Genomic DNA, 26,433 nt, shown 5'->3' on the forward strand with positions numbered 1-26,433 from the left:
ATTGTTGATGAAAAAAAATAAAAAAATGCTGATGTCATTTCCTTATTCAAAATGTTCATTGTATGCAGGAGAGCAGACAGCAGCTGCAGAACTACAAGGCTCAGCATCCTCCATTCACTAGTGTATGCAGGAGAGCAGACAGCAGCTGCAGAACTACAAGGCTCAGCATCCTGCATCCAGGACTGTATGCAGTTTTTTACCCAAAAAGAAAAAAAAAATGACATGGGCTTCGCCATATTTTTGTATGCTAGCCGGGTACAGCAGGCAGGTACGGGCTGCCCCCAACCCCCAGCTGCCTATTTGTACCCGGCTGGGAACCAAATATATAGAGAAGCCCTTTTTTTTTAATTATTTCATGAATTTCATGAAATAATTTAAAAAAAAATGACGTGAGCTTCGCCTAATTTTAGTGTCCAGCCGGGTACAACTAGGCAGCTGGGGATTGGAATCCACAGTGAAGAGTGCCCAAGCTTTCTGGGCACCCCCACTGCGAATTGTAGTCCGCAGCCACCCCAGAAAATGGCGCTTTCATAGAAGCGCCATCTTCTGGAGCTGTATCCAACTCTTCCAGCTGCCCTGATGCCGGGTGGCTAGCTAGGTAATAATGGAGTTAGGGCTAGCTGTATATTATCAGCTGGCCCTAAGCGCGAAATTCATGGTGTCACGCCAATATTAGACATGGCCACCATGAATTTCTAGTAATGATAAAAAAAAAACACACAGAAAAATATTTTTATTAGAAATAAAACACAACACAATTAGTGACTCCATCTTTATTGAAATAAACCCCCCCTCCGCAGTAATCCTGGGTTAGGGTCCCGCACCGTCCAATCAGGATCCAATATCATCTGATCGGTTTGCTGGAAGGCAAAGCGATCAGATGATGTGTCAAGTTAAACTACGTGAATCACATGACACATCATCTGATTGTATAAAAGCCGATTATACAATCAGCTGAAGCATCAGTGCAAAAAAAAAAAAAAAAATACTCACGTCTGTGCTGATTACCGGTAGCTCCTGGAGCGGAGTCTGATCCTGGCCCATCACTGCAGGAGCTGCCGGTAATCAGCTGATGAAGTCCCCTGACGGCAGGATCAGCTGATAGCCGGCCGAGCGCGAAGAAGCCGGCGACACCACGAGAATCGATCAGCTGATGCGTCAGGTGACTGCATCAGGTGATCCACCGCCAGGTCCTGCAAGCTTCGTACGTGCCCCGGGGAGACTGCACACAGCCAGAGCGGCGGTACCGAGACAGGGGCTGGAAGCAGGCATGGCACCTGGACCCTGCAGACAGGTGAGTATGACATATACACACTGTATATATACACACACACTGTATATACGCACACACACTGTATATACACACATACACTGTATATACACACACACTGTATATACACACACACTGTATATACGCACACACACTTTCTTCCCCTGGCTGTGTAGAGCTGCTGCTGTCTGTATGATTGATCTCAGTGCATCCACAGGGAAGAGGCAGGGAGGAGGGTTTGGGTGGGAGCAGAGTGGGTGTATTAGACACAATGGGTGTGTTAGATAAGCCAGACACCGCCCTAGAGCCACAAAGAATTCTGGGACTTGTAGGAACTGAACACAGGAAGTCAGAGGAGAGATTAACCCCATCAGAGCTGGAGCCAGCAATGACCGTGTGCTGCTAGTGCACAATAAAAGCTAATTTTGCTGAAAAAACATAATAGATGTGTTGAGGGGCACATATTAGCAAGATTTATCAGAAAAAAAAAAAATCGGTTTTGGTAACTGGACAACTTCTTTAAGCAGGAAAAGGTTAATAGAAGTTTGGCACGTTCACAACAGGAAATGAAGGGGGTGTCATAGCATTTCAGTGGGTCACATGGATTGGGGAGACTGTTAAAGGATTGGCTGGAAGTCTGTAGATAGGGGTGTGGAAAGGAAGGAGCAGTACCTGTCATAAGAAGGGGAAGACACGTCCGGACATCTTGTCTCGTGGATCCAGGACCGGTGAATGACTCGCCCTTATTAATGTTAAATTAAAGGAAATAAAGAAAATATATATATATATATATATATATATATATATACTTTAACTTAATATGACAATAAGGTGGTGGGTAATGTTATGTTGCATTTATGTCACGGCAGCTGAGGTGAGGAGGTCAGGGATGGCCTTGGGAATGGAGTAAGTGGTCACATCGGAGGTAAGCTGACCCCTCATGGTTGGTTATGGTTAAGTTCTGGCCGGGACAGTTCCCGGGGAACAGGGGAAAATTTGGAGAAGGGACAGCACTGTGACACTTGTCAGCCTCGAGTTGGAGTGGTGCGACTGGGGAGGGTATTCTGGTGTTGTCCAGTGGTTTAGGCCATCCAGGATCTCCTCAAGAGATTATGTTATGGTTATTATGGTTATTATATTGAGTATGTTCTTAATTGTAATTAATAAAGGCTGCTGTGGCCGTAAATCTCCATCGTCACTCAGCCTTGTGTAGTTTTTGTGCTTGGACACTTTACAATACCCTAGTCAAGTTGTATTGTTGAGGAGAGCCATTAGATCAAATACTTTATTAACCTCTTGACAGGGAATTGTGAAAAGTGTCAATTTGCCTTACATGAACCAGGTTTTCAGAGATAACTAAGATGCCACTGATGACATCATAGAGCCTCCCATCATCATGAATCCACCAGATGACCTCCCTCCCATCAGCATGGATCTACCAGACGATGTCCCTCCCATCAGCATCACCACGGATCCATCCAATGACGTCATAGACCTGGCTACGATGACGCCCACAAATCAGCTCATGGGCTAACACATTGTTCAACCCACTGACCAATGGACACATTCAAGTATGCCCACTGTAGGGCTAACCATGCCTCTTTTCCTAGTTTTTACAAGAGCATGTTCTTGGAATAAATCAGGCAGTTTTGGGCCAACCTCGATCGAGGAAAGATGAATATCTGGCTGTGTGTGTGATCTCATTTTTCAAGCATGCACTCGATCCCCACCAATTAGAATCAGGCAGTAGGCAACACGAGTGAACCCTGGTTAAGTGTTTATCCTTCAGTGTTGTCCCATGAAAAGATATAATAAAATATATACAAAATTGTGAGGGGTGTACTCACTTTTATGATATACTGTAGTTAAATACGTTCTGCACACTATATCTACAAACATACTTAACACTGTTATAGCATCTATAGATTCAGTATTCAAACATCATTACAACTATGTGTAATCCATAGACTGGAACATCAACGTGTTTCTGGTGTGCGCTGCACCTCATCATGAGTAAAGGTGCAGAGCGCATTCAGAAATGTGTTGATGTTACAGTTTATGGATTACACATGGATGTAATAATGTTTTCATACTGCTTCAATAAAGTGGAAGATTTTCTGTTGAGCTGGATTGCATCCCTACTATATCACGATTGCTTTTGTCCATGGCAGCAACACTGTTCCATGATCCGGAAGAAAGTAGACACCAACAGTGAGCTGGCTTCTTTCATTTTTTGATTATAGCATCTAACCAAGCATGGCTGTGTAGATTCTCGGCTTCTGCCTTTTTAAATAAGGCCTCAGACATATGGCCATTTTATGGTTCACATTATAAGTATGTTAACCACAACAGAACAACAGAAATGGGGCCTATCACATTAATATATCCTGGGGGTACATAAGTTAGTGTTCCCCAGGTAGGTACACACTTCAAGGATCATATTAGAGAAAAGGAGGACAAGAAGGATATGTACCATGAAAAGGATTTGACAATAATTATTAAGTATTAAAAAAGGCAATTATTAACAAGTTACAAATAATACAATTAAAATGGAAGGTGAGTGTAGCAAAGAGTGGGTACAAAAAACCCATTCAAAGGTAACAGGGATAAAAGTTCAAGTACAAACGCTCACCCCCTCCAACCATAAAGACTCATGATTGTATTGTTAGAAGACCGAATATGGATGGAAAAAGATCCCCTATTGGTGGCTCCCATTTTGTTTTTTAACTTTTTATGCACAACGGTCCTTTTTATTACAGTATTTCACTGGGAATCCTTTTCATACAGGCTGATATCCAATTTGCAGATTAATCCCAGAAGAAAATCTACAGATCATAAAGTATTCTTTGGGCTTTCTGCCACTTCATTGTTCCAGTAGATGCTAGACCTGTGATATTCCCAATAGAATTATAATCTGGCCCTTCCACTAGAGCTACAATTTAGAAAAAATCATAGTTCTTGAGTTCTTTTTTCCATTCATACTTAAAGACAAAGGGACACGGGGACAATGTTATTCTTTTCACATGGAAATCATGAAGCTCTGGAAAATTTTACAGAAAGTGAATAGATCTGAGTTGCTCATCAATTAATCACAATGAGTAATTACTCTAACCATGGGGAAGGGGTAAAGATTTTCAAAAAGGCTATTTCAGAACAAGAAGACGCACAATGCTTACCATGTAATCACAAGTTGGACAAAAAGCATTTGTTCCGCACACGTAAAATGTAGAATTACTGAACTTCTGAAGTATGAGGATGTAATTTATGGATTCTGCCTACACAGTGAAAAAGTAAAACGTCTTTCTGTTCTTTTTTTCAGAACACCAGGCAGGCATTCATACACACAGCAAATCATATGTATGCTAAACATACAATATATAGTGGCTTAATATAACATAACAGAACAAACTGAGAAACGTATAAAATTACTCCAGCACTGATTAGTAATCCCATACTACCAATCACTAAAATCAGAGTTGTAATAATATTCTGTCTTCCAGGTCACGTATCTTGATTTATTAGGCCTGGCAACCATTTTGACCTCACTCCAGAGTACAACCACCATCTGTTATTAACTCTTCTTACGGCATTATCGAGAATATGTCAAGTGATGTCCCTGTAAATGTTTTCTATTATGACATCATTACCCCTAAAATGTCATCACACTTTTTTCTGCCCTTGAGGAAAACCTTTTAACTTCATGCTAATACACCAATGATTTCACTAAAACTGAGTTCACACTTGACTAGACGATAGACATTGTTACAAAACCACCTATAGGCTACATAAAGACGATCAGTGGTCATTTACTTATCTAATGTAACTTGATACATTAAACATTGGTTTAGATTTCAAGTTATGCTGAAACTTTCCCATAAAACTATTTATTGAAATTTGCTTATTTTACCTGCAGAATGGATTTATTTTTAATGTTACTGGCTCCTTTTAAGGCAATAAAGTTAGCTCACTTTGCCCCCATATAGTGTCATCACCATTGAAGTGTCATGAAACAAATCGCATAGTGTTAGGGCCGGGTGGACGGGCAGACCCAGGAGGTGGATCCACTGGGCCGAACACCTCACTGAAGGCAAGGGGTCCGGTAGCCGGAGCACTACAGGTAGCAGGAGAGTCCGTTCAAGGAAGTGGAGTGTAGAAGTCCCTGGGACCACGGAGTCACCGAAGGTAGTCCGGGTGACGGAGCTCAGGTTCGGAGGCCGAGATGTTGTCAGGCAGAGTCCGGAACCGACGGAGCGAGAAGACGGGTCACCACAGGGATCAGAGATGGTATGGACTGACGGGATGGCGGACAGTCACCGTTCTGAGTTCGGGAATCGTCAGGACCGGATGGCGAGGCAGGAGCGGCTCTAGGAGAGAGAGAGGTGAGTATATCGCAAGACACAAGGAGACCTGACTCCTAGCTTAGCAAAACACGAAGAACAGGCCCCGCCCACTTGGAAAGGATTCCCCTATATACCCTGTACCTGATTCACCAATTTCCTGTTGGAGGACACTGGCCCTTTAAGAGAGGGTCAATGACCGCGCGCGCGCCCTAATGCGCATGCGCGAGGCCCAGGTGCCAGAAGCCAGGGCAGGGAGCGGTGAGCAGGAAGCAGGAGAGCCGGGCTGGGGCTGAGTAGCCGACGGGCGCCGGGAGCGGGGACCGGGCTGCCTGGGGACCATAGGCGATGAAGCAGGGAGGCTGTGGAGCGGGGGACCGGGAGGCCTGGCATGGGAGCGGCGGAGCGCGGCCTGAGAGTGAAGAAGCGTGGCAGGGGAGCCGGTAAGCAAGGCAGGGGAGCCGGGGACCGTGGCACGGGTGCTGGGGAGCGTGACACATAGCATATGAGCCATTTCAACTTCCAACTTTCAGCTGTTTGGTATCTACCATGGATGTTCGGGTTCACCGGGTTTGGCCGAACTTTAACTAAAAGTTCAGTCCAGTACCCGAACTTGACCCTAGATCCCAAATCCTGGAGAACTCAATGGAGACCCGAACGTTTGTGCTGTAAAATGGTTGTAGTAAAGGCTAAGTATCTGCAAAAGGAAGCACCATGGAGGTAAGAGCAGGACAGTTGTGCTGCAAACAAATGTGCCTGCAGGTGTCTGCTTTACCTTGGCAGATTATGAAAAATAGAGGAGATCTCATGCAGTTTTTTTAAATTGCTTCTAAATAAATAATTTAAACATCGGTATGCGGTCCCCCCTATTTTGATAACCAGCCAAGGTAGAGCAGACAGTTGAGGGCTAGTATTATCAGGCTGGGAAGGTTCATTGTTATTTGGCCCCTTCCCAGCATAAAAATAGCGTTCTGCAGCTGCCCCAGAAGTGGTGCATTCATTAGATGTGCCAATTCTAGTGGTGTAACGCCTGCCTGGATCCACAGACTCAGATGGGCTGTAAAGGGGAGGCTAGAGGGAAGCCACTCACCAAGCAGGACCCCCAGAAGCCTGAAACCCTTTAACCCCTCTACAGGGATTTGGAATTACACAGGGAACTGGAGATCACTACCTGTGGAAGGCTGCAGTCCGATGAGAGTAGTAGTCAGGCAGGGTCAAACCAGGAATTGCGGAACAGGGACAGAATCGGCAGACAATGACGTAGTCAGCAAACGTAGCAGAGGTCAAATCCAGATCGGGCAGCAAGGTACAAAAACAGTAGGCAGGAGGGTAGTCAGAAAACACGCAGAAGTCAACACACAGGAATCACCAAACAGAATAGGACGTAACAGGAGCCAGGAAAATCAGAACTATCTCTGGCAGTGGTCATGTGACAGGAGGGGGAATAAGAAGGGTGTGGTGTCTTCCCATTGGCTGTAGCTGAACGCTGGCAACTTCAGCTGGAAGACACATGCCACCCACAGTCAGCCAGCGGTACTGCAGATCCCAAGCTAACCCAGCCCAGTGGATGATCGGAGCCTGCGCCCACTGCTGGCATCGACTCCTCTCCCATCACCAGCACCATCCACGGCAGGAACACGGCGTCGCCTGGCGATCGGAGCAGAAGTCGCTGGAGCAGACTCTGGCGGTGACGTAACAAGTTGTTTGCCCCAGCTTTTCCCAATTGCCGTGGTGCAGTAGCAATCGGGGTAATATTTTGGGTTTGATGTCAGCTATGAATTGACAGCTGGCATCAAGCCCAGGGATTAGTAATGGAGAGGCATCTATCGGACACCCCCATTACTAAGAACTAGGCTCCACTGGTCACTTGCAGTAAGTAGCAGGCACAGAATCTCTCAGAGAAATTCCGTGCCTGGTGCTGACAAGAAGTTACTCCAACCTATAGAACCTCATTCTCATAACGAGTCTCCATAGGTTACTGGCAATCATAAGCATGCCTGAAAAATCCTGTGACTGGCATTGACCAGGAGTTACTCCAACATATGGAGCATATTTCTCAGAACGAGGTTCCATCGGTCACTTGTGGTCAGCGGTAGGAACATAATTTTTCACACTCATGATAATTTCCATATCTGGCACTGACCGGGGTTTACTCCAACCTCTTCTGTTAACTCTCCTGTTACAAACTCAGCTTGTTGACTTGTTTAGCTTGAGCTCTCCACTTGCAACCTCAGCTTCGTATTTTGAACCTTTGCTGCCCACTTGTCATTGGACTGTAAGACCACGTCCCTGTTTTTGTTTTCTATGATTTTTACCTGTGACCCGCACATCAGCTGCTGCAGGTCTGGGAACTGCCCTGTAGTGACACCTAGTGACTATCCTCACCCTCAGACGCTCTAGTGAAGACCGGATAGTCACTACACCTCTCCAGGGAAACCTGGCCGGTGGTGCAATGGGTCCACACCCACCACCGTCACAGCTTGTGACATCTCTATTTTTATGGGACATTAAAAATCCCAAAGATGTAATTTGATGGCTTACAGGGATCCCAAAAGCATGATTCTATAATAACACACTTAAGCATGAAACTTTAACATTTACCTGTGCTTATTTATGAAATTGAGTTTTCAGGGTATTTGTCTGCAGTGAGTTCCAGTTACTTCTGGAATTTTTTCTAATGTTAGTAAAATCACGTTTCTTCGGCTGCCTGCAGTTTTGTTAGTTAAAATGAACACCACCATTCACGTGGTAAGTATAACCTATTGGTGGTCCAACTCCATATTTAACAGCCTCCCTGTATGACTGTGCAAGTAGAATAGTCTATACAGAAAGAGAAGGAATTTTAAAAGTAACCTGTCACCAGGATTTTCCCTTATGAGCTGCGGCCACCACCAGTAAGCCCTTATACACAGAATTCTAGAATACTGTATATAAGAGCCCAGGCTGCTCTGTAGAAAGTAAAAAAAACACCTTTATTATACTCATCTAGGTTGCCATCCGGTCCGATGGGTGTCACTGCCCTCGGTCTTGTGGCCCGTCCACCATTTTGTGCGATCATTGTCTTCTTTCCCAGCCCCATGTGCATGATCCATCCTGCGTCATCCACACATAGGCCGCCATTGCACTCCTGCACATGGGCACTTTGATCTGCCCGGCTGAGGACAGAGCAAAGTTCTGTAATGTGCAGGTGCAAAGAAAGGTTAACGCCCACTCGCACATTCAGACCGCCACCTAGGTGAGTATAGTAAAGGTGTTTTTAAGTTCTACAGATCGCCTGGGCTCTAATATACTAGTATTCTAGAATGCTGCCTATAAGAGCTTACTGGTGGTGGCCGCAGCTCATAAGGGAAAAACCTGGTGACCGGTTCCCTTTAAATACTAAAATACAAGTTATTCTGAATCTTTTCCCACAAAACTATCCATCAATCTGCTATGTTCCTCTTGTTCTGTATCATGCTGCCCACTAACAAGACTGTATTCACAATGTGACAGGCTCCTTTTAATCAGACAGAAGATTATTCAACTTTATCACACTATGTAAAAGATTTGCTGAAAACTTCCTATACTTGTCAAACCCTAAAGGCGGCTTTACACGCTGCGACATCGCTAACGATATATCGTTGGGGTCATGGTGTTTGTGACGCACATCCGGCGTCGTTAGTGACATCGCAGCGTGTGACAGCTAGGAGTGACGATCAACGATCGCAAAAACGGCAAAAATCGTTGATCGTTGACACGTCGCTCCTTTTCATAATATCGTTGGTGGTGCATGCCGCTGGTTGTTCATCGTTCCTGCGGCACCACACATCGCTGTGTGTGACAACGCAGGAACGACGAACTTCATCCTACCTGTGTCCACCGGAAAAGAAGGAAGGAAGGAGGTGGCCGGCATGTTCCGGCTGCTCATCTCCTCCCCTCCTCTTCTATTGGACGGCCGTTTTGTGACGCCGCTGTGACGTCGCTGTGACGCCAAACGCACCTCCCCCTTGAAGGAGGGATTGTCCGGCAGCAACAGCGTCGTCGCTGAACAGGTATGTGCGTGTGACGCTGCCGTAGCGATATTGTTCGCTACGGCAGCGATCACCACATGTCGCACGAATGACGGGGGCGGGTGTTATCGCTCGCAACATCGCTAGCGATGTCGCAGCGTGTAAAGCCCCCTTAAGTTTCTTTAGGCCAATATTTTGCTGAGTATTTGGTACTAATGTAGTGGATCTTGCAATTTTGGCAAATCTTACTTAACATGTTAGACACTTTAGTCTTTATGCAACTTCTCTACTGGTTTATGATACACTCTGAATTTAGAACTATAATAGGGAAAAATAATATGTCATTGTGGGAGAACCCCTTTAAGAAATAATCAACTATTTCTAAATTTTAAATATGCATCCCTGAAACTCATAAAACTTTAATAAACACCATCCTCCCTGAAACAATTGCACATGTGTCGCCCTGGGCAAGCCAGGGGACACAGGTCGCACACCACCACACCCTACATCCCAGCTAGGAACACCAAAGCTAACCAAAAATCCTTGTTGCCTTCCTCCAGAGGCTGATGATTCACACCAGGGGGTGGGCCAGGCGGTTGGCTCCGCCCACCGAGGAGTTCACAGCTCTGGAGGCGGGAGAAACCTGGAGTTGAAGTCTAGCTAAGGGCTAGAGAGGAGTCAGCTCAGGGACGAGCTTGAGTGAGGAGTTAAGAGGAGGAGTAAACAAGGAGTGAAAGTAGAAAAGTGGTAAAGGAGGAAAGCAAGTGAGGTGACAGGAAAGAAAGAAAGCCTGAAGGGTCCAGCTGTGTGTAGGACCAGGTCAGCAAGGTCAGCAACGGCGGTGACTGTCTGGAGGGGGACCGTTTGGAAGTTCCTGGAAGGACCCCGGAGGCTGTGTGCCCGGCGGTCTGGAGCAGTGTTCCGAAGGACAGTCAGCACCAGGGCAGGGGCCTCTCGGACCCCGGCAAGGCTAGGAGTCGCCATAATTTGCCAAATCCGTCAGTGACGGGGACGTAGATCCCCCAACAACCAAGTCCCGATTGAAGGCAACAGCCCAACCAGAGTAGAAGAGACACCGCCACCGCCAAGGCACCAGTTTCTTAGGGCCAGCGCCTGCGGGCAAAGAGTAGAGCTCCTCCGGTCCAGCTTGAAGCCGGGGAGCGGGTTACCGGTGGGGACCCATCGCAACCAACAAGTACACAAAGGTGCAAGGAAGAGGGACATCACCGTCACCTACTGGGAGAGCAAGTGCAGCCGTCCGTGGGACCGTCTATCCAGCCGTTTGGTTTACCGTAAAAACTGTGTCAACGTCTCAGGCTGAGTGAGTACCACAGTGCCGCAAGGCACAGCGCTGCCCCCGCGTCCCTGCGCCCACCAGGCCCTGCACCTCCCTCACCATCACCGGGCCCCGGGATCACCAACCCCTACCCACGGAGGGGCAACGCAACACCTGGCTGCTCCGCATCACCATCCCCGGGACCCCCATAGTGAGCAGCGGTGGTGAAATCACCACAACCGTGGGTGGCGTCACGGACAATAAATACTTCCCACACCCAACAAACCCCTTTCACTCACGGGCGAGGAGTGCCGCTCGAGAAACCCCCGAGATCCGGCCCACCGCTCGAGCCACCACTGAGCAGCAGCCGCCGGACCCGAGCAGAAGGGGTGAGCGTAGTGTGCTGACACCCTCCTCCCCGCCTGCGACACACACATTAGTCCAGATTTTTTCCAGTGTGTTCTGCCTTCGTCCACGTGTGAGCTGTGTGGACTCCGGCATACAGCTAACCTTCATCCACTGTTTCAATAAACAGACTGTGTTGCCTTTAAGTCTTTATTTATTAAATGATGATGGATAGGTGGATGATCATAAGAAATGGATGATTAATTGGTAAAAACTATAACAAAAGATACAAATCCAAATCAGTACAGGCATATCACAAATAACAGAATGACATACATAGTAGTACTGGTATTTACAGAATCTGCATAACATAGAGAGCAATGCATATGACTGAATACAACATTTACACTGCTGATGCTGCCCTACACCTGCTCTGCATGTATCACGGCCTATGTAATCTGAGTAGAGCCACTGTTACTTCACAGTGCCTACATAACAACTGTACACATATTCTAACATAAATATGTAGTTTAGTACAATGATTCCTACTGGGATCCACTAGTCAGGAGGAACGATTGAAGAAAAGGAACTAGAGCCAGCTATAGCACCTCTGAATCCTATGGAGGCACCAAGACATCTGCGTCTCGAACTCAGGAAGGGAAGGGAAAAGGGGAAGTCCAAGGAAGTATCTTTTCCTTAAAGCAACAGGCTCCAACCCACAGAAATACTGTAGAGATGTATGAGGAAAATACTTAAAACATAAGAAAGCCAACAGTGACCTCTTGTGGGCAACAAACGATATTACCCTTGTCCTATTTAATGAATAGAAGACAGAACACTCCCCGCTTGGCGTTAACCAATGCCACTATTGGACTCCTGAGGGGATAACAACAACACAAGTTCAGTGACTGGTCTGGTGAACAGTTTGTTCTCTCTGAGCTTGCTCACTCTGACCTCTACCTTGCGTACTCTCCCGTCCTTGCTGGGAAAGGGTTTGGTGACCAGGCCGAGTGGCCACTCATTTCGGTGTGATTGACTGTCCTTTACAAGTACCACATCGCCAAGTCTGATGTTTGGATGGTCTTTCTGCCATTTTGTTCTGGTTTGCAGGATGGAGAGATATTGTTTCCTCCATCTGTCCCAAAAGGCATTGGACACGTTTTGTACTTGCCTCCATTGTCTTCTGTAGAGGTCTATCTCGGTGAATTCTCCAGGTGAAGCTCCTGGGACACAGGTTTTCTGTGTAAGTAACATGGCAGGAGTAAGAACTGTTGAGTCTCCAGAATCTCCAGAAAGAGCTGTCAATGGCCTAGCATTCATGATAGCTGTAACTTCGGCCAAGAACGTAGTCAAGCTTTCGTGGGTAAGTCTGGTGTTTGCTTGCAAGAGGATAGAATCTAGAATCTTGCGTGCAATTCCTATCATTCTTTCCCAGGTGCCTCCCATGTGCGAAGAGTGTGGCGGGTTGAAGGTCCAGGTGCATCCTTGCTCACCTAGGTACCTCTCTACATTTGTAATGTCTAGATTGGAAGGGATTTGGAGTTCTCTTGCTCCTCCAATAAAGTTCGTGCCTCTATTAGAACGAATGTGCTTCACAGGGCCTCTGATAGCGATGAAGCGTCGAAGTGCATTTATGAAACTTGAAGTATCCATAGATTCTATTACTTCGATATGAACAGCTCTGACAGACAAACAGGTGAATAGAACTGCCCAACACTTTGCTTCGGCATGGACCTTCCTAGTGCGTCTTGTAGCTACGGACCAGGGGCCGAACACATCCAGTCCAACGTTGGTGAAGGGGGGTTCAGTACTGAGCCTGTCAGGTGGAAGATTGGCCATCTTCTGGTTTTGAAACATGCCACGAAGTTTGCGTCACGTAACGCAGTTGAAGATGAGTTTGCTCGCGCTTCTCTTCGCTCCGACTATCCATAGTCCAGCCGCTCGTAGACTCCCTTCGGTAAACAAACGACCTTGATGTCTCACCAAGATGTGATGATGTTGAATGAGCAAGGTTGTGACGTGATGACGTCCGGGGATTATTACCAGGTGTTTCTCTGAGACTTCTACCTTAGCTTCTTGAATGCGGCCACCTATTTTCAGCAGCCCATCTTTGTCAATGAACGGGTCGAGTTTCCTCAACGCACTGTCTCTAGGAATGGGTAGTCCTTTGTCGAGATTGCCTATTTCCTTGTTGTAGGCTTCATTTTGTACAACATGGAGTATTGTAATCTTGGCTTTCTCTAGGTTGGGAGCAGTAAACGCATGCTTGCAGTGATGCCAACCTTTACTGCATCTCTGATTTGTTGGTAGTTCGGACTTGTAAAACTGAGTCACGTGTAGTAAAAAAGCGATGGCCCTAACAAGTGAGTTCCAGGTTGAGAATCTACTGAACCGATGAGATCCGAGGTGACATCCTGAAACCACTGTATGAAGAGCTGACACTTGAGGACGAAGGTCGTCGTCGACATCTGGATCCACCAGTTCGAATGTATCGGGCCTGCTAATGTAGGATGTTGTCTGGTACAGGAAGGCAGGGCCTGTGAACCATGTAGTGTCCTTAAGGTGACTTGTTGCAACGGATCTAGTCGCATGGTCGGCGGGATTGTGATGAGTAGATACGTAATGCCACTGATCAGGGCAAGTTGATCTTCTTATTCTCAACACCCGGTTGCTGACGTAGACGTAGAAGCATCGTGTTTCGTTGCAGATGTATCCTAGTACCACCTTGCTGTCAGTGTAGAACGCTGCATCTTTGATCTCCTGATTCATTCCATCTGAGACAAGTTCAGCCAGCTCAACTGCAAGGACGGCAGCACAGAGTTCCAGTCTAGGTATCGTGTGTTCACGGAGTGGCGCCAGTTTTGTCCGACTCATGACGAACCCAATATGGATCTGTTCATTCACATCGGTGGTTTTAAGGTATACTACTGCTGCGATTGCTTTGACTGATGCATCGCAGAAGATACAGAGTCTTTGAGATTTGACTTCTGTGGATGGCACAGGAGCGTATGGTCGGTTCACATGAAGATCGGTCAAGGCCTCGAGAGACTTTCTCCACTCTGCCCACAGGTCTGCCTTTTCTGCAGGAAGTGTCTCATCCCAATCAGATGTCTCTTGGATGAAGTCTCTTAGCATCATTTTACCTTGGACGGTAACTGGAGCTACGAATCCCAGAGGATCGTACAAACTATTCACAAAGGAAAGGACACCTCTACGTGTGAAGAATTTTTCTTCTTTGTTGATCTGAAAGGTGAAGGCATCTGTCTTCAAGTCCCAAAGTAGTCCTAGGCTCCGTTGCATGGGAAGAGAGTCGATGCTCAGGTCTATGCCCTTCAGATCACTGGAATAGTCTTGAGAGGGAAAGGCTTCCATCAGTTCTCGGCTATTGGATGCAATCTTATGCAGCCTTAAGTTGGACTGAGCGAGCATTTCTTGAGCTCTTTTTAGAAGACTGATTGCTGCCTCGTTTGTGGGTGTGGATTTCAAGCAGTCGTCTACGTAGAAATCCTTTTCCACAAAGGATCTGACATCCGACCCGTACTTCTCTTCACCTTCTTTGGCGGAATTCCTGAGACCGTAGATAGCCACTGCGGGGGAAGGACTATTCCCGAAGATGTGTACTCTCATCCGGTACTCTATGATGTCTTTATCTGGGTCGTTGTCACGGTACCAGAAGAACCTCAGGTAGTTTCTGTGTTCCTTTTTGACGAGAAAGCAGTGAAACATCTGTTGGATGTCAGCCATAAATGCCACCGTATCTCTGCGGAAACAGAGTAGAACTTCTAGGAGTCTGTTGTTAAGGTCTGGGCCAGATAGTAGGACATCATTCAACGAGACGTCTTCGCACTTGGCACTTGAGTCGAACACCACTCTTATTTGGCCTGGCTTTTTAGGATGGTACACTCCGAAGATGGGTAAGTACCAGCGTTCCTCAGAGTCTCGTAGTGTAGGTGCGATCTCTGCATGGTTATATCGGAATATCTTCTCCATGAAGGTAAAGAAATGTTCTCTCATCTCGGGAGACTTCTTGAGCTTGTGTCTGAGGGAGACAAATCGACTGTAGACCTGTTCCCTGTTGTTGGGTAGGCGTTGTCTCCGTGGTCGGAATGGTAAGGGTGCCACCCAGCTGTTCGACTTGTCTTTGGTTATTTCTTGGTCCATGATGTCCAAGAACATCCTGTCTTCTATGGATATTGCTGTTTTGTTGTCCTCTTTGGTCCTGTGGAAGACTGTACAGCCTATGTGGTCTTGTTCGCCCTCACAAGCGTGGTCTTCGTTGGAAGGAACTGCGAAAAGACATGGCAGAGGAGTACTGCTTGGTAATTCCTTTACCAACAGACTGTTGTGACATGGTCGGAAGAAAGACGGACGTCCATTTTCTAGTGTGTTGGTGAGCATACTGTTGACTGAGGCTGGCTTGTGTGCTCCTCCTAGACAGACATCTCCTATTACGACCCATCCTAGGTCAAGTCTCTGCGCATATGGAGCGTTCTGGAGGCCGTTAATGGACTCTCTAGCCTTATGCACGCGTAGCATGTCTCTTCCAAGGAGTAAGGCTATTGGAGCTTCTGAGTCCAGTTCTGGAATCAGGTGAGCTATACGCTTCAGATGGGGGTGATGAGCTGCTACCTCCGGTGAAGGTATCTCGGACCTATTGTCAGGAATCTGGTTGCACTCCAGTATGGTAGGTAATGATAGGCAGGTCTGACCATCTATGGATTCCACCTTGTATCCGCTTGCCTTCCTCCCCGCCGTCTCAACGGTACCTGAACATGTCTTCAAGGAGTAGGGAGAACCGGGGCCTGCAATGTTAAAACTGCTGAAGAAGATGGACTTGGCAAGACACCTGTTGCTCTGGTCGTCCAAGATCGCATAGCTCTTAATTGCTTTGTCCCTGCGGCCTGCTGGGTAGACTCTGACAAGGCAGATTTTCGAACAGGACCTTCCTCCTGTGAGTCCTTTACAGATCTCCGTACATTGAGAGGTAACCACCGTGGTGTCTTCATTAGTGTTCTTCTGTTTTCCATCGTGTTCTTCTGCTTGCGGCAACACTCGTGTAGGTGGTCCAGGGTGTAAGGCTGTATTGTGATCCGTGCTGTCACATTCTGCACATTTCACGCTAGCTTCGCAGTTCCTGGCCATGTGCGATGTTGCAGCACAGCATTTGAAGCAGATGTGTTCCTTGAGGAAGCCTTTGCGATCCTCTAGAGACTTCTCCTTGAAGGCTCTGCATTTTAGTAGAGGATGTGGTTTCCGGTGTAGAGGACACTGTTTACTGATATCCTGGGGTTTGTTCTCTTCTGGAGGATGCTTACTCTCTTTGTGAGCAGGACCTGAGGAGACAATGTTAGTTTTGTGGACTGCCACGGGTGCCCTACTGGGTTTGACACCGGGGGCGGTGGTACATGACAGAGTAAAATCAAAACTAGGGTCATTTCTGATTTTAGCTTGCTGAGCTACAAAACCTACAAATACAGCAAAGGGCGGGAATGGCGCTTTATGTCTTTGCTTATACCGTGAACCGTGTGAGACCCACTTTTCTTGTAGATTGTAAGGAAGTTTTTGCACTATCGGATTGACACCCCTAGCGGTATCCAAGAATGCCAATCCGGGCAAATCTCCTTCCTCTTGGGCAACCTGTAACTCTACTAACAGATCACTTAGCTCTCTTAGCCTTTGAAAGCCTTTGGGTTCTATCTTAGGGAAGTCATCAATTCTTTTAAACAAAGCATTTTCAATAACTTCTATGGACCCATAGCATTCATCAAGTCTCTTCCACGCCAAGTGTAGACCTTTGGGTGGGTTTTTAATGTTAATGTCTCTTAGTCTTTTGGCGTGTTCTACCGATTCACTACCAAGCCATTTTACAAGGAGATCTAACTCCTCACTACAAGAAAGGTCCAAACCTCTTATGGTGTTCTGGAACGAGGCTCGCCACGACCTATAATTCTCGGCACGATCATCGAACTTTACAAGTCCTTTTGTGACCAGTTGATGGCATCTAAGGTTCATGGAGGTCTGAGTTTGCCGAACATTCGGGGTTACAATATAGCCTGTTTGACTAGATATATATTGGATTGGATTAAAGGCTCTAGGCATTATTCAGCGTTGGAGCTTGAGAGAGACTATGCACAGTCTTGAGATCTGGTGGCATTGCTTCATACTAGGCAGGCTAATCTCCCAGTGAAAGTCAAGCACTCTTCCTTATTTAAAGACACGATTGCAGCGTGGAAGGCGTTGAGGAAAAATTACAAACTTCCCCATAAAATATCCAAATACTTGCCTATATGGGGGAATCCAGAGTTTGTGCAGGGGACAAGTAATAAGCTGTTTGAAGAGTGGAAGGTGAGGGGTATAAGGACTGTTGCTCATCTCTTGCACACCTCAGAGCCTAGATGGTTGAGTAGAGACGAAATTATAGCGCAGTATGGCCTGGGGCCTAACCAAGTAATCCAATATGACCAAGTGAGATATAGTATTATGACTCAGTTGCATGATGTGACCCAGGAGGTAGTATTTAACTCTTTTGATTGTCTGGTAAAGAACTCAATAACTTCATCATCTATCTCTTTTCTTTATGGAGCCATGCGTGATCTATTAATAGGACAGCACCCGGAAGGTTTATTTAAATCTTGGGAAAAACAATTTGAGGACCCGTCTATGGGGGTAAAAATTAGGGGAGGGTGGAATGCTCTTCGTAAATCAATTTTAAATGAGAATTGGCGAGAAACCCAATTTAGAATTATGCACAAGGCAATTTATGGTTTTAATCTCCCTCCATCAGCAACAAAGCCAGACAGGCTTACGTATTGCCCTAAGTGTAAGAGTAGTGGAACTGATCTCCTTCACGGGTTGTGGTCCTGCCCCCATTTGAGTCCATTATGGTCACAGATCAAAAGTTGTATACAAAAGGTGTGGGGTCTTGAAGTTCGGCTCTCACCTGGGTTCGCTATTTTTCACCATTGGGAGGAGGGGAACGATACCAAAGGGAAGATGACTAACCCACCCAGACTTATACATGTGATACTTTTGGCAGCCAAGAGAGCGATACTAAAAAATTGGTTGGAGTCTAGGGTCCCCGCGATTGAAGAGATCTTGGGTCAGCTCATGCATCTTCTTGAAATAGAAGGATTGGATACAGAAAGGAGGGCGGATAGAATACGACAGCACTTTAACAAATGGAAGAAATTCATACTGGCCTATTGTACTCGGGAGGAGATAGTCAGGATTATGTCACCTTTCAAAGACACAGTCTGGTATCATACTGAAAAATTGAAGGATACATTGGATGGCTTGGAGGTGGGGGAGGAAAGGCTGAAAGCTGACTAAAAGGAGAGGGGGAAATAACCGATTTGAGTGGGACTTCTTTATTGTATGTCATTACCATGTTCACAAGGGTTCAATGGGGGGAATGATAAGAATGATGGGTTAAGGCAGGGGTGGGGAACCTTTTTACTGCCGGGGGCCATTTGGAATTTCCTACTAACCTTTGGGGGCCGCACAACATTATCAACTTGAAAAATTTGGTCAAACGATTAATTAACTCACCCTTACTGTGGAGGCAGGAGCTGCTTCTGTTTGGTGTGACTGTGTGTTCGGTGATATTGATCATCTTGTTTCTCACAGCTGCTTTTCCAGGTTTGTCCCGGTCTGGAGATGCTGGGGGCATATAGATCACAGGAGGGGCTGGGGCATATACATCACAGGAGGGGCTGGGGTGCATAAATTACAGGAGACACTGGGAGTACACCTCACAGGAGGGGCTGGGGCATATGCATCACAGGAGGGGGCTGGGTCATATACATCAGTAGGGGGGCATGGACAGCCTTGGCTGTGGCACAGACAGCACTAGGTGGCTGCACGGACTGCACTAGGTGGCAGCACGGACTACACTAGGTGGCAGCACGGACTACACTAGGTGGCAGCACGGACTGCACTAGGTGGCAGCACGGACTTCACCAGGTGGCAGCACGGACTGCACTAGGTGGCAGCACGGACTGCACTAGGTGGCAGCACGGACTGCACTAGGTGGCAGCACAGACAGCACTAGGTGGCAGCACAGACAGCACTAGGTGGCAGCACAGACAGCACTAGGTGGCATCACTAGGAAGACACAGAGAAGTCTGGGGGAGCATAGACATCAACAGGAGGGCACAGACTGGGGGGCATAGAAAGCAGTGGGAGGGTACAGACAGCAGTAGCAAGTTCAGAGCACTGGGGGGTACATAGTACTGAGGGGTGGCACACAGCACTGGGGAGCACGGACAGCATAAGGGGGCACAGACAGCACTGACCGTGGCATGGACAGCACTGGTGGCAGCATGGACAGCATTAGGTGGTGCGGACAGCACTGGGGGGCATTGACATCACCCAAGGGGTACAGACATTACTAGGGGAGCACACACAGTACTAAGGGGTACACACTGTACTAGGGGTGTACTCAACATTAGGGGGTACACACTGCAGTAGGGGGTACACACTGCAGTAGGGGGTACACACTGCATTAGGGGGTACACACTGCATTATGGGGTACACACAGCATTAGGGGGTACACACAGCACTGGGGGGTACACAGCACTGGGGGGTACACACAGCATTAGGGGATACACACAGCATTAGGGGGTACACAGCACGAGGGGGTACACAGCACTGGGGGGTACACAGCATTGAGGGGTACACACAGCACGAGGGAGTACACAGCACTTAGCGGGGGGGGAGGGGGGGTAGCGATGGGTTGCGTACTCACATTGAGGGGGGAGGAGGAGTCATGCAGACAGCAGGTCCGGGCGGCTGGTAAATCTGCTGCAGCTCTTCTGTGACATATCGCAGCGTGCTGCTTACCCCGCCCACCAGAGCAGAGAGCACACTAGCACAGGCCGGGGTTAAGCCTAGAATGTATGGGCTGCAGTCAGGTCCTGGAAGTCAGGATCTGGATAGAGCCCGTACATTCTAGCATCTACCCTCAAGGCATCAGGCAGTGAGATTTAAAGGGCCGGCAGCCGGGAAAAGCGTGGCTGCTGCCAGAGCACAGCGGTCCCTGGGAATGTGCCTGGGGGCCGCATAAAAAGTCGTGACGGGCCGTATACGGCCCGCGGGCCGGAGGTTCCCCACCCCTGGGTTAAGGGGTCGCTGCTTTCCTTTGCTTTATCTTGCCATGTTACGGTTATTAATTTTAAAAATTGGTATGGAATTTGGGATGATCAAACATGACAATGTAATGTTGAATTTGCAATGCTGAATTCGCTTATGCCAGTGTTATGTTATTGAAAAATTTGAATAAAAATATAGTTAAAAAAAAAAAGAACTTTGCAAAGTCCATGGTGGCTTGGTCAGTGCTGGTGCGAGCCGGTGTGTGGTCGTGTCTATTGTGTGGTGTATCACCATACCTGTAGGGTGTTTCCGCCTTCGGAAAGTCAGCATAGTACCTCCCCGGAGAGGTAGGTGTCTCTTTGTGGTAAGATGGTGGTTGTACCTTCCGCTCTGTGGAATAGTAGTTTTGGTGAACCTCCTCGTGCTGTACACTCTCTTGCTTGAAACGGTGTAATTCGAGGTTGGATGGCTGGCCGTCTGCGTAGTCTGTTCGGTGAAGCACATCTGAGCTGTCATCTATCCTGGAGTATTGGTAGACGTATTCTGCGACGCGCTGTGCTGGATCCTGCTGGTTTAGGTCCGGCCCAAGAACATCGCTGCGTCTTTCTTCGGGGTGCTCTGCCGCTTCCAGGAACTCTGCCTTGGCTATTGCGACCTCTGTCTCCTTTTCTACGGCAAGTCTTTCTAGAGTCAGTTGCAGACGTGCACTCTCTGCTTCTTGTTCTGATTGCAGACGTGCACTCTCTGTCTGTTTTAGTTTGAGTTGCATTTCCTGTTCAGCGAAGGAGGACCTCACTTTAGCTGCTTCGGCCTCAGCGCGGGCGACGGCAGCAAGCTCCCTAATTGAGGACTTAGTAGAGCTTGCACGTGACCTTGTCTTCAGGGAAGACGCTCGGCTGACAGACATTGTGCACTTGGATGCAGACTACTTTAGCGGGAAACAGAGTCTATTTGCGGACGGCCTTCCGCGTGGTGGAGAGTGGAATGGTGGTTTCTGGCGTACTGCGGTCTAGTCACTGCGGCTGTATGGTGGCTGCTGCGACATCCATATGCGGTACAGCGTGGATGTTAGCGGTCCCGTACTACAGCCTGCGACCGGCTATCTTTACTGGAGCTGGACTGCGCTCTTGTTCTATGTAGCTGTATGGCGGCTGCTGTAATACCCGTGTGCCGTGTAGCGTGGGTGTTAGCTGTCCCGTACAGTTCGTACAATCGCTGCCTGTGACCAGCAGCCCGTTTTTACTGTTCTGCCTTCGTCCACGTGTGAGCTGTGTGGACTCCGGCATACAGCTAACCTTCATCCACTGTTTCAATAAACAGACTGTGTTGCCTTTAAGTCTTTATTTATTAAATGATGATGGATAAGTGGATGATCATAAGAAATGGATGATTAATTGGTAAAAACTATAACAAAAGATACAAATCCAAATCAGTACAGGCATATCACAAATAACAGAATGACATACATAGTAGTACTGGTATTTACAGAATCTGCATAACATAGAGAGCAATGCATATGACTGAATATAACATTTACACTGCTGATGCTGCCCTACACCTGCTCTGCATGTATCACGGCCTATGTAATCTGAGTAGAGCCACTGTTACTTCACAGTGCCTACATAACAACTGTACACATATTCTAACATAAATATGTAGTTTAGTACAATGATTCCTACCGGGATCCACTAGTCAGGAGGAACGATTGAAGAAAAGGAACTAGAGCCAGCTATAGCACCTCTGAATCCTATGGAGGCACCAAGACATCTGCGTCTCGAACTCAGGAAGGGAAAAGGGGCAGTCCAAGGAAGTATCTTTTCCTTAAAGCAACAGGCTCCAACCCACAGAAATACTGTAGAGATGTATGAGGAAAACACTTAAAACATAAGAAAGCCAACAGTGACCTCTTGTGGGCAACAAACGATATTACCCTTGTCCTATTTAATGAATAGAAGACAGAACACAGTGCAATACTCTTTTTTTTATCTAGAGATGAGAAAGTATAAAATTACAATTCCACTGTCACTTGAGCCCAAATTGTAAGGAATTAAACAATTTTTATGTCCATTTTGATATATAACTAAACCTCTAGCCAAGGTTTATTCAAACTAGAAAATGTGAAATAATGAAGTAGCATTTTATAAATAGTGGATTGATTTTTCTTAGGCTACTTTCACAGTTCATTGTGTGACGCATGTAACTGATGCGTTGTAAATAGTGTGATAATAAAGGCAACAGATTCCTGTGAAATAACATTTTGCGTTTGTGATTGTTTTTATGTATTCTATAGCCAAGGAAGGATATATGCGGTTGGCGAGAGAGAGCGAGAGAAAGAGACCAGGAGTGCTTTTACACGATTTATAACGTTCTGCTACACATGCTGGGCATGCTCAGTAGAACTGGAATCCGTTGCCAGACGCATGACGACGGAATTCAGCAGCATACACATTCATTATGCTTCTTAACAGGTCTCGACGGAATCCTGCCGAGTGCGTTTTTTCACAGCAACATAAAAAGGCTACATTGCGCGTTCCTCCTGCCCGACGGTCAGTCACTAAACGACAGATGCGCCGCGGGGCGGATGCAATGCAAGGCCATCAGTTGCAATCCGCCCTTAATAGACGTCTATGGGGAATAAATGGATTCCTGCAACGGTTACCGTAATTCCTTATGGTGGGGGATTGCAACAGATGCAAAAGAACGCAAGTGTGAAAGCAGCCTTACAAGTAAGATGAATTTCATTTGAAATTTCAATTTGAAGTCTGTAGTATTGTGAATGCAGCTCTGGATTTTAACTATTTGTCCTAAAAAGTACAAGAAAAGCAAATGAATGATAAATTTGTTGTCTAGTGTGAAAACCCCTTTTTTATTAAGCCTATTAGGGAAATCTGAGTTAATAGAGAAGAATCTTGGGTCAGGATTCTCATTTCTTGGTTAGAATGGAGATCTGTTACAGAGAGTGTCTCTCCCTCTGATGGACTTGTACTGTCATGCAATACATAGGAAGCCCATTCCTGTGACTAGACCTTGTGTATTGCTTAGTGGTAGTGTTCCAGGGAAACTGGCTTCTTTACTACCAGCTTTACCCACAGATTACAGATAATTGCTTGTTGATCTGGCAAAAGTACACTTTTTGATTGTAATATGGGCCATTGTAGCATTCTAAATCCTATAAGGACATGCAAGTTGCCCCCTTTCCTCCTTCATTGTGTAGTAATGACCCCCATCCTGTACTAATGTCCACCATCTTGGGCCACTTCCTGGTAAATATGTCCCCCAAACTGGTATATGTCCCAATCATGGCCCCTTTCTGTTTTTTTGTCCCCATCCTAGTGTATGACCCCCATCATGGCTAAATCCTGATATATATGGCACTATCCTGTTATATATGTCCCCATTATGGCATATATGCCAACATCCTGTCCCCATCCTGTTATATGTCCCCATCATAGCCCCACCCTTGTATATATGTCCCCATCATGGCCCCTTCCTGGCATGTCCTGCAATGTCCCTTCCAAATGGATGCAACAATCCTGGGTGGCTGCAGGCTGCTATTTTTAGGCCGGGGTCACCCAATAAGCATGGGTCTCCCCCAGCCTGAGAATACCTGCCCCCAGTTGTTGGCTTTATCATGGCTGTGTATCAAAATTTTGGAGGGAGACAGCAAGCCTTTTTTAAAATTAGTCATTTAAATAATTTAAAAAAGACGCATGCTGTCCCTCTTATTTTGATACACAGCTAAGATAAGCGCACAGCTGGGGGCTGCAGTCAGTAGCTGTATGCTTTATCTGTGCTGGTCTCATAATATGGGAAAACCCTATACCAATTTTTTTTATTTATTCATTTATTTTTTTTATTTTTTTACACCAATCTAGACACACAGACAGCTTTTCTGATTGAAAGCAGTCAAACACACTGTCACAAATAGTGGGGGCGCATCTGACTGCAACTAATCAGAGACCTGGGGACTGCTGATGGGCGAGGAAAGGAGTGCATATTCATGAAGGATAATGAGCGACCCTGGAAGTATAGTATGAGTGACCTGGAAACAGTGTACAACCGCGCGAGAAACTCAGTTAGTATAACGTGCTTGCTTTCCCCATTTTTTTTCTTTATTTTTCCTTTTTTTTTTTTTTTTTAAATTAACCAAGTTGTCGGACAAGGATTGTTACCCGGTGTTCCCGAAGAACTCTGGGCCCCGGGTCGGTGCTCGGGTACTTTTGAACTCACTTGGATCTGGACTTTTACAGTCCGAGTCCGTCCATCATTAACAAAGATATTAAAGATTTTGTATCCGCTTGTCAAACTTGCACACATGCTGTCATAGTCAGCCAACTCAGGAATTTGCTTAATTGCAAATTCCGAAAAGGCCATTGAAAAAATTTGTCCATGGATTTCATTACTGATTTGACTTTGTGTGGTTATTTGGGTGATAGTAAACCAATTCAGTAAACAGGCTCAATTTGTTTTGTCATCTGGGTTACCTAATGCCGAAACGCTTTCCAGGTTGTTTATTAATCATGTGGTAAGATTGCATGGAATCCCTGTGAACATTGTATCTGATGAGGGAGTGCAATTTGTCTTCAAATTTTGAAGAGCGTTTTCTAAAAACTGGGGAATGATTTGTCATTTTCCTCTGCTCATCACTCTGAAACAAATGGTCAGACTGGGAGGACAAATCAGTCGTTGGAGAAAATTTTAAGATATTTCGATGCGGATCACCAGGGGGACTGGTCCTCATATTACCGCTTGCTGAGTTTGCCTTTAACAGTCGGATCAATCAGTCCACTGATACCTCTCCTTTCTTTTGTAATTATGTTTTTCATCTTATTTTGGTGAATTTTCTAGGATGAGTTATGGGTGTCAAGGAGTAGAGGACACCATAGAGAAACTCTGAGATGTTTGGAAGGAAGTTCAAAAGAATATTGGGGTGGCTCAACTTTGTCAAAAATGGAAGGCCTTCAGTCATGGCCAAACGTTTTGAGAATGACACCAAAATTATATTTTCACATGATCTGTTGCCCTCTGGTTTTTAATTGTGTTTGTCTGATGTTTACATCACATACAGAAATATAATTGCAATCATATTATGAGTACCAAAAGGTTATATTGACAGTTAGAATGAGTTAATGCAGCAAGTCAATATTTGCAGTGTTGACCCTTCTTCTTCAGGACCTCTGCAATTCTCTCTGGCATGCTCTCAATCAACTTCTAGACCAAATCCTGACTGATAGCTGTCCATTCTTGCATAAGCAATGCTTGCATTTTGCCAGAATTTGTTGGTTTTTGTTTGTCCACCCGTCTCTTGATGATTGCCCACAAGTTCTCAATGGGATTAAGATCTGGGGAGTTTCCAGGCCATGGACCCAAAATCTCTATGTTTTGTTCCATGAGACATTTAGTGATCACCTTTGCTTTATGGCAAGGTGCTCCATCATGCTGGAAAAGGCATTGTTGGGTGCCAAACTGCTCTTGGACAGTTGGGAGAAGTTGCTCTTGGAGGACATTCTGGTACCATTCTTTATTCATGGCTGTGTTTTTAGGCAAGACTGTGAGTGAGCCGATTCCCTTGGCTGAGAAGCAACCCCAAACATGAATCGTTTCAGGATGCTTAACAGTTGGCATGAGACAAGACTGGTGGTAGCGCTCACCTCTTCTTCTCCTAATAAGCTGTTTTCCAGATGTTCCAAACAATCGAAAGGGGAATTCATCTGGGAAAATGACTTTACCCCAGTCCTCAGCAGTCCACTGCCTCTACTTTTTGCAGAATTTCAGTCGGTCGCTGATGTTTTTTCTGGAGAGAAGTGGCTTCTTTGCTGCCCTCCTTGAAACCAGGCCTTGCTCAAGCAGTCTCCGCCTCACAGTGCGTGCAGAAGCACTCACACCAGCCTGCTGCCATTGCTGAGCTAGCTCGGCACTGCTGGTAGTCTGATCCTGCAGCTGAAACAGTTTTAAGATACGGTCCTGGCGTTTGCTGGTCCTTCTTGGGCGCCCTGGAGCCTTTTTGGCAACAATTGAAGCTCTCTCCTTGAAGTTCTTGATGATGCGATAGATTGTTGACTGAGGTGCAATCTTTGTAGCTGCTATACTCTTCCCTGTTAGGCCATTTTTGTGCAGAGCAATGAT

Source organism: Anomaloglossus baeobatrachus, chromosome 1 (assembly GCF_048569485.1).
Source record: "Anomaloglossus baeobatrachus isolate aAnoBae1 chromosome 1, aAnoBae1.hap1, whole genome shotgun sequence".
NCBI classification, from domain to species: Eukaryota; Metazoa; Chordata; class Amphibia; order Anura; family Aromobatidae; genus Anomaloglossus; species Anomaloglossus baeobatrachus.